This window comes from Bombus terrestris, chromosome 6 (genome assembly GCF_910591885.1).
Source record: "Bombus terrestris chromosome 6, iyBomTerr1.2, whole genome shotgun sequence".
Taxonomy (NCBI): Eukaryota; Metazoa; Arthropoda; class Insecta; order Hymenoptera; family Apidae; genus Bombus; species Bombus terrestris.
The window spans coordinates 23098311-23107134 of record NC_063274.1 but is presented as its reverse complement, the minus strand read 5'-3'; the positions used below and the strand labels follow the sequence as shown (position 1 = coordinate 23107134).

General features: G+C 41.2%; 1 long non-coding RNA gene across 1 annotated transcript; it reads right to left on the bottom strand.

Moving 5' to 3' along the window:
* Positions 1-5657: 5657 nt before the first annotated feature.
* LOC125385351 lies at positions 5658-7093 on the bottom strand. The gene is made up of 3 exons (XR_007224475.1): positions 6048-7093; positions 5881-5923; positions 5658-5798 (listed from the first exon to the last, which is right to left on the bottom strand). It is a non-coding gene; the product is annotated as an uncharacterized LOC125385351 (long non-coding RNA).
* Positions 7094-8824: the final 1731 nt, after the last annotated feature.

Here is an 8824-nt window from a genome sequence, read left to right as displayed (position 1 = left end):
TTTCTGTTATCTGAGATGAGCGCATACAGGGATTTCATCGTCTGTGAGAATTTAGGGATGAATTTTCGGAAGTACGGAGCTAACCCTATGAACTGCTTGAACTGTGTAACGGTCATTGGCACAGGTGAAGAACTTAAGGTGTGTATTTTACCCGGGTTAGGACGAACTTCTCCGTTATGAATTACATATCGCAAATAGAGCACCGATGTCTTTAAAAAAAGAACGTTTCGCAAAATTAAAAGAGAATCCGGCTTTTACGAGGGTATCTAATACGGTGTTCAATCTTTCTAAAGCTTGATCTATCGAGTTGGCAATAATTAGGACGTCATTGAAATAAATAACAACGTACGAATGAGCGAGATCACCTAAGGCCTTGCGAATGACCCTCCAAAAGACGGACGGCGCATTTTTTCAGTCCAAACGGCATCGTTATCTACTCGTATTGTCTGTCGGGGTAACGAACGCTGTAAACTCCGTTGGATTAGGATAAATAAAAATTTGGTGAAACCCGCTGGCCATATCCAGGCTAATAAAATATCTCGCCTCTTGCAATCTCGCGACTTGATCCGCAATAAGGAGTAAAGGGTACCGATCCGCGACGATACTTTGATTTAGATCTCGGGGATCCACTCGTAATCTATCTGAGCCGTTTTTTTTCTTCACGAGTTACGGCTCGCTAATGGCGAATTACTAGGCCTTATAATCTTTGCTTTAATTAGAACGCTTGTTTTCTCACGTACCGCTCTCCGCTCCTCCTCACTAAGTCTATAAGGACTTCCTCCTACGGTGGTGTTAGGATCAATTAATCGTATTTCTAACCGGCCTACATTTACGCGAATACGTAGGAAACCCGTAACGAATGAATCTTTGAATTTGTCGAGAAGAGAAATTGATCGACTTTTATTATTACCATGTACATCAGCGTCAACTTCATTAACGACGATCTCGTTTGCAGTGGTTTCATTACAGACACCAATCATTTTTGTTTTACACATAGCGAGGCTATTTTGTTTAATGTTACGTCGAAAACCAGACTTAGAGTTCCGCAACTAATCGCGACATCATATTTCAAATAACTATCAGCAAGGACATGAGAAATTATCTTCGATGTAAAAATCATTAATACACACGATGAACAAATGGGAGGCGTATGTTTAATACAGGTATTCCCTACTCCTCGCATTACTAATATGTCAGTCATTCCTTTGCCAGAAAATCTCGAGGCCGCGGACTCTTTAATTAGTGAACGCTCGGCTCCCGAATCGGAGTAAAATGGAAACGACTCACCCAGATGACTTGATCTATCCGTTGGTGCTTCCAGTACGTAGAAGTCGACTCGCCACCCGTTATTGAAATTATAGTTTCCTTCCATAATCAGGTTGGCAGCTGCGCCCCATGCAGCGGAGTCGGAGCACGCGATTTTAAGTGTTAAAACGTGGTAGCGATAATTGTTAGGTTTCACACTCGATTTGCACTAGCGACTGAATTGCGCGCGACTTGCGACTTGCGCACGATGATCGTAAGTTCTAGCACTGTTATAATCGGCACTGATCCCACTTCTGATGTCGGGTTGACGTTAAGATTTGAGTTAGGGTTGAGGGCGTGAAACGAATCCCTATTGGCGCTAGACGTGATCATTATGCAATAGAGGAGATATTTACTAGTGCAAATATGACTATGATGGAATTGGACAAGTAATCGCGATAATTAGATACTCGAGAAGCTAATGACAATGATTCTAGGCTCACTAACGAATCCGCGGTCAAGGGGATGACGAACTCTACTTTTCTTCGGCGTCTAAGTTGTACTCAATGTTAATGCACGAGGCAATCACTACGTATCTGAGAGTTACTTGAATCGTCTTTGAGATCGTACCGGAGAGTCGTTTTCCATCACGGTAACGCTGTCGAGGAAAACTATGACGGGTGTGCCCAAGGGCACGAAATCATCGGATTCGTGGAGAGAAGCCTTCATTCGGAAAGTGAGGGAAATTGGCGTTACTGTTAATTGGTCAATTTCCATGTTGGTGGTTAGGGAAGGGTGCTAGCCGCCCTTAAGAGAAAGTTCGAGAAGAGGAAGCGTCGTTGGTGAGAAAAATAGATTTCTCCTATTTTTTCGTAGTTGGGACGAGGACTGTTTGTCGGTTTGAAGGACTCTCGTTAAATAGATCTTAAGATTTATAGCTGGTCTTCGGGCTAGCCGAACACGTACCGTGGAGACGCATCAACATCTGGCAATCGTCTTACTCGAAGCATAGTCTGCGTGTGGCGAGCCACGGGACAGAAACCATTGAGACATTTACCATCGCACCCTGTCCCAAGCATTTCTTTTAAGGAGAGTTATAGAGTTACTTCATGCCTTCGTTAGACAAAACGTTCAACCCTTGACCGCGACTACGTTCGGCGACTGGTTGTCGCCTCGAGCCCGAGCTCACTATCATAAATCTCAAATAAGTACAGTCGAATCGAATGACAACAGTTTCTTAATTCGGCTATGGTGAAATCTAAATTACAACACTAGGGGTCTTCCCAAAGTTCCGAAGGGAAGGTTCCAGTATTCTTTCATCTCCGACATATATATATATATATATATATACTGGAACCTTCCCTTCGGAACTTTGGGAAGACCCCTAGTGTTGTAATTTAGATTTCACCATAGCCGAATTAAGAAACTGTTGTCATTCGATTCGACTGTACTTATTTGAGATTTATGATAGTGAGCTCGGGCTCGAGGCGACAACCAGTCGCCGAACGTAGTCGCGGTCAAGGGGATGAACGTTTTGTTTAACCAAGGCAGGAAGTAACTCTATAACTCTCCTTAAAAGAAATGCTTGGGACAGGGTGCGATGGTAAATGTCTCAATGGTTTCTGTCCCGTGGCTCGCCACACGCAGACTATGCTTCGAGTAAGACGATTACCAGATGTTGATGCGTCTCCACGGTACGTGTTCGGCTAGCCCGAGGACTCGCTATAAATCTTAAGATCTATTTAACGAAAGTCCTTCAAACCGACAAACAGCCCTTGTTCCAACTACAGGAAAATTGGAGAAGTATATTTTTCTCACGAACGACGCGACCCGATGGCGACTTTCTCTTAAGGGCGGCTAGCACCCTTCCCCAACCATCAACATGGAAATTGACCAATTAACAGTAACTCCAATTTCCCTCACTTTCCGAATGAAGACTTTTCTCCACGAATCCGATGATCTCGTGCCCTTAGACACACCCATCATAGTTCTCCTCGACAGCGTCACCGTGATGGAGAGACACTCTTTCGTGCGATTTTAACGGCGATACAAGTAATTCTCCGGTACGTAGTGCTCGTTCTGTGGCGACCGGGATATAACTTAGACTTCGACGAAGTATACACGTTCGACATCCCGTTGACCGCGGATTCGTTAGTGAGCCTGGGATCATTGTCATTAGCTTCTCGAGTATCTAATTATCGTGATTACTTGTCCAATTTCATCATAGTCATATTTGCACTAGTAAATATCTCCTCTATTGCATAATGATCACGTCTAGCGCCAATAGGGATTCGTTTCACGCCCTCAACCCTAACTCAAATCTTAACGCCAACCCGACATATATATATAAATCTATATAAATACATATATATGTCGGAGATGAAAGAACACCGGAACCTTCCCTTTGGAACTTTGGGAAGACCCCTAGTATTGTAATTTAGATTTCACCATAGCCGTATTAAGAAACTGTTGTCATTCGATCCGACTGTATTTATTTTAGATTTATGATAGTGAGCTCGGGCTCGAGGCGACAATCAGTCGCCGAACGTGGCCGCGGTCAAAGGGATGAACGTTTTGTCTAACAAAGGCATGAAGTAATTCTATAGCTCTCCTTAAAAGTGACAGGGCACTTGGGACAGGGCACGACGGTAAACGTTTCAATGGTTTCTGCCCCGTGGCTCGCCACACGCAGACTTTGTCCTTCGGGTAAGATGATTGCCAGATGCCAACGCATCTTCACAGTATATGTTTAGCTGGGCGAGGACCCGCTACGAATATTAAGTTTCAATTATACAATGTCTTTCAAATAGACAAATAGCCTGTGCCCCAACCACGGGAAGATAAGAGAAATCTATCCTTCCACGAACGACGCTTCTCGCTAGCAACTTTCCGCAAGGACAGCTAATATCTTTCTCTAACCACCAACATGGAAATTGACCAATTAACAACAACGTCAATTTCCCTCACCCTTCGAACGAAGACTTCTCTTCGCGAATCCGATGATCTCGTGCCCTTAGGCACACCCATCATAGTTTTCTTCGACAGCGTCACCGCGACGGAGAGTCACTCTCTCTAGTGCGATCTCATCAGTGATCGACCTGTCTTTCGTATACGTAATAATTGCCCCTTGCTCTAACATATAGTGTAACTTAGACGCTAACGAAGGGTAAAGTTCGTCATCCCGTTGACCGCGGATTCGTTATTGAGCCTAGGATCATTGTCAATAGCTTCTCGAATATCTAATTATCGCGATTACTTGTCCAATTCCGTCATAGTCATATTTGCACTAGTAAATATCTCCTCTATCGCATAACGATCACGTCTAGCGTCAATAGGGATTCGTTTCACGCCCTTAACCCTAACTCTAACCTTAACGCCAACCCGACATATATATAAATTTTTGTAACGTATATTGTAAACTCTAGAATGTAAAGACATAAGGTGTTAGCAAGGAAATCGCACCGCATTTTTAACACCAAAGACACACATCCTAACTCAACATGGAAATCATAGAGAGTGTAGTGCAGGACTACCCACACTATACTACATCGACGGACTCTGGCACAAGTTCGTACTAAAACCGATGGAGGCAATTGCACCACAAGAACTCCGTCCAGACACACGCCAAACATGGCAATATTCAGCACCATCATCACTGGCCACAAGCGGAATATATAAGGGACCTGGATACACTACGAGACCACGTCATGTTCCCAGTTGAGAAAACAACAATATTAAACACACTGGCCAGAGGAGCAACAGGAAAAGTAATCGTCCCTGGAACGGTAAATATCTTGGGAATCATGGATGAAAACGCACTAACGACACTAGCAAAGAATACTGCATCGAAATTATGGACTGGTTTTATGGAATTCGGAACGGTCAGCGCAGCAATACTTGGAATCTTCATAATACTGAAAATAATGAAAACAATAGTTGACATAGTTATACATGGATATCAATTACGCGAAACTTACGGATGCGGACTCGCACTACTCGGAGCAATATGGGGCTCAGTCACTCACCTGCTATTGTACATCAACGGAAAACGCAACGTCGAAAATCAAACACAACCACAAGGAATATCAATTACATCTAACGATACAATATATCAACAACCAACAACCAACAACCAACATCCGCTCTAAATGAGCTGAAGGACACAATCAGTCAAATTTCCTCCGGAAATTTGAACTCCAAGAGGGGGGGTGTCACGTCCCACGCTCCGCACATGCCGCAACGAAAACCTAGATAACCGCAATACACAAACAACGCAAGTGTCAACTCGTATACCTAGAAACAAAAACACAGTGCAATGAAAATGGAAATTCTTTGATAAAATTTATTAAACATAGTTAATTATTCATATATATAGATATAATTAATATACGAGGGTAAGATGGAAAATAAAATAGAAATAGATAGGCTTCCAATACTCTATCAGGAATTTCCTCCGGAAAACGGACCTTGGCGCAGGCATTTGTATCTACCACTTCGACCACAGGAGGTACGAACGGCCTGCGCTTCCCTCTATTCCTTTTCTTTTTCTTACACTAAAATAAAATACACAAATTCAAGATAAAGGACAACAATATGAAATATGATGAAATCAACACAAATCAAATTAATACATACCTCTACAGCTCCAGATATGTCAGTATCCATGATTCAATATAACCTGTATTCATAAAAGAAATATGAAAATACAACAAACAAATTAGCACTACAGATCATACAAACATCAAGCAATATCAAAATTACTTATTGCTACGAACAAACATTTTATAAAAAGGAAAACTAACCTAAAACTCGGCAAGCAAATCAACAAATAGAAACTACCACCACGCACCACCTCTTATAGAATGACGTATTAAAACTTGTCCTTGAACTCACAATAACCTTGGGGAACATAAGAAATAGAGCATACAACACGTGCAAAGACTCGGCAAGCACCTCGTACGATTCACCGACATCAGCAGGGCGATCACCGGACACACAAAATGCAACCTCAGCAAGGCCAAGCAGCCACGCGACCGGCACATTCCACTGGTATCAGTAACGAAGGTCATGGAAAGAACGCAGACGCAGCATCAGCAAAATACGACCACCTGTAACATGTACATTCTTTCAAGCACCTTGTATGTCATTAACACCAAGCAAAGGGTGAGATAATCAAGAAAACAAGAACCCCAGCGGAAATAGGTAGTTACGAAATTCATAAATTGTCACGTAGTAATGGTACAATTACAAAAGAAATAATCGGTCACGTGACAATTAGGAAGAATATAAATAGAGATTCAGTACTCAATAGAGTTGTTGGAGTGCAGTTTTAATTGAAGTCAGAGCTGGTTTTACCAAGTTCAGAATTTAATTGAAAGTAGTGTTGAAAGTAGTTAGAGTTCAGTTTTAATTCAGAGCAGTCAGAAGTCAGTCTTAGTTGGAAACAGTGAGTTTAACTTAAAAAGTATTGTAAGAGTATTGCACTTAAGGTTCGGTATTAACTTGAGATTCGGTGATTCATTTATTCCTTTGTTCATTCGCAAGTCGATCCGTCTGCGTCAAAGAAACAATCTAGTACATACTGTAATTCCGTTTAATAAAATTGTTAATTAAGTTCGAAAAATCCGAAACATCGAGTAACTAATCGCGAAACAAAATTTAATTGTTAAAACCGATTCATCGCCAAACCATACTCACACCTGATCGACTCCACAAATCAAACAAGGTAGGAGATTCGAAATTGTACACCCTCCTCCTTTCTTTTTTAACTTTTAATTGAACAAAGTTGTCTTTAAACGAAAGTATCCGTCGGCAGCTATAGTTGACAGATAGAAGTATCAAGTAAATAACTCACATAAAATTTCATTCGAACATTTTGAATTCACGACAATTATTCTCTGTATCGACCAGTGATCACGGTGTTTTCAATCATTGGAAACATCTATGGTTTTCGTTTTCCTCTTCCCATCGTTAGCAGATTGCTCATCCTTGGGCGAGGCCTACGAAGCCACACGGATTGTTTACAGAGAATATAATTACAAAATTGAGATAAACGTTCTTGCTCAACATTTAACGAATAGTTTGGAATAAACTCAATCAGCTTTCGATCTATTTTGTTTACAATTGTTCGCTGTATCAACCAGTGATTACGGTGTTTTCGTCACAGAAAACATCTAAGGTTTTCGTTTTCCTTTTCCCACCGTTAGCAGATTGCTCATCCTTGGGTGAGGCCTACGAGGCCACACTGATTGTCTACAGTGAACTCAGTCACCAAATAAAATAATCATTTACTCATTTACGACTTTACTTGTTGCCAAGAACGAATTATAATTCCATGACGAAATCAAGAAAGAATAGAAAAGTTTAAAGTCACCTCAACAAAAAGCGAGCCGAACGTTGGTACAAACGACTAATTGCTGCAGAAATAAAAAAAGGAAGAGAGGAGGCATCGAGAAGAATTAGAGTCGAATCGCGAAGGTTCACCACCTAGTTTTTCGCCCTCAAATTCACCAATTTCCGAACACTGGGAGGCGCATTCCTTTCGATCTCGTTCGCCATCGCCCACATCACACCATAGCGTTTGTTATTAATCTTATTGGTACGAATAAATATCATCCTACCAAACATTTGTAAAATTTATTCAGTTAGAAGCTAGAATATTTATTTATTGTACATCGCTGTATAAGATATCTACATCTGCATCCGACGATAATTATTGCTGATATTGTAATACCTTCAATCAACTAACAACGAATAAATTAAAATATAGTTAAATCAACATAACTCTGTTAGACGAAATAAATACGTTGCCAATTGTCTATTCCTAATAACTTTAATCCTCTCCCATGCCAGTATTCCTGCGCATAGCAGGTTAGCCGAAAAGTGGAATTCATCTGCCAGTTGCATCAAACGTAAGTCAACGCTACCCATTAAACACCAGTTAGTAGATAATAGACTCTCACCTAGTTCAAACCCCACGACAGGCAGGGTACAAGGTTTGTTTTCCTACAGGCAAGAAAGTGCTTACAGGGGCACTTCCAGTCTGGGAATTCAACAGACACAACAGACAAGGTACAAGATTTGTTTTCCTACAGCCACGAAGGTGCTTATAGAGGCACTTCCAGACTGGGAATCCAAAAGACACGATAGACAAACAATACCCATCATACACTAACACTCCCAACTTTAAGAAATAATAATAATAAAAGGAAATTCTTTGAAATAGTCCTTAGACTATTTCTGGTGGCAGCAACTACCATATTAATCGGACATCTCGATTAATATTTCGTAAACAATCATACCATTTCAATTTTCCCCTTCCGATTAAACTCAAGATAACACAACAAAAATTTTTTCTGGATTTAGTCTAGACTAACACGGAAGGCATACCACAATCAAATCGAACATAACAGAACGTAACACCAAGACGGACGCAAATCGCAATCATTCGTCGATTTTGAAGCAAATTAAGCTCTATTACTCTCCCGTTTGAGATATTTCGACGTTTGAACGCTCTTTTCACTGAATTAACATGCAGAACGTAGTCCACGCGTTTCCCATCGTCGAAACAAGCCGAGAC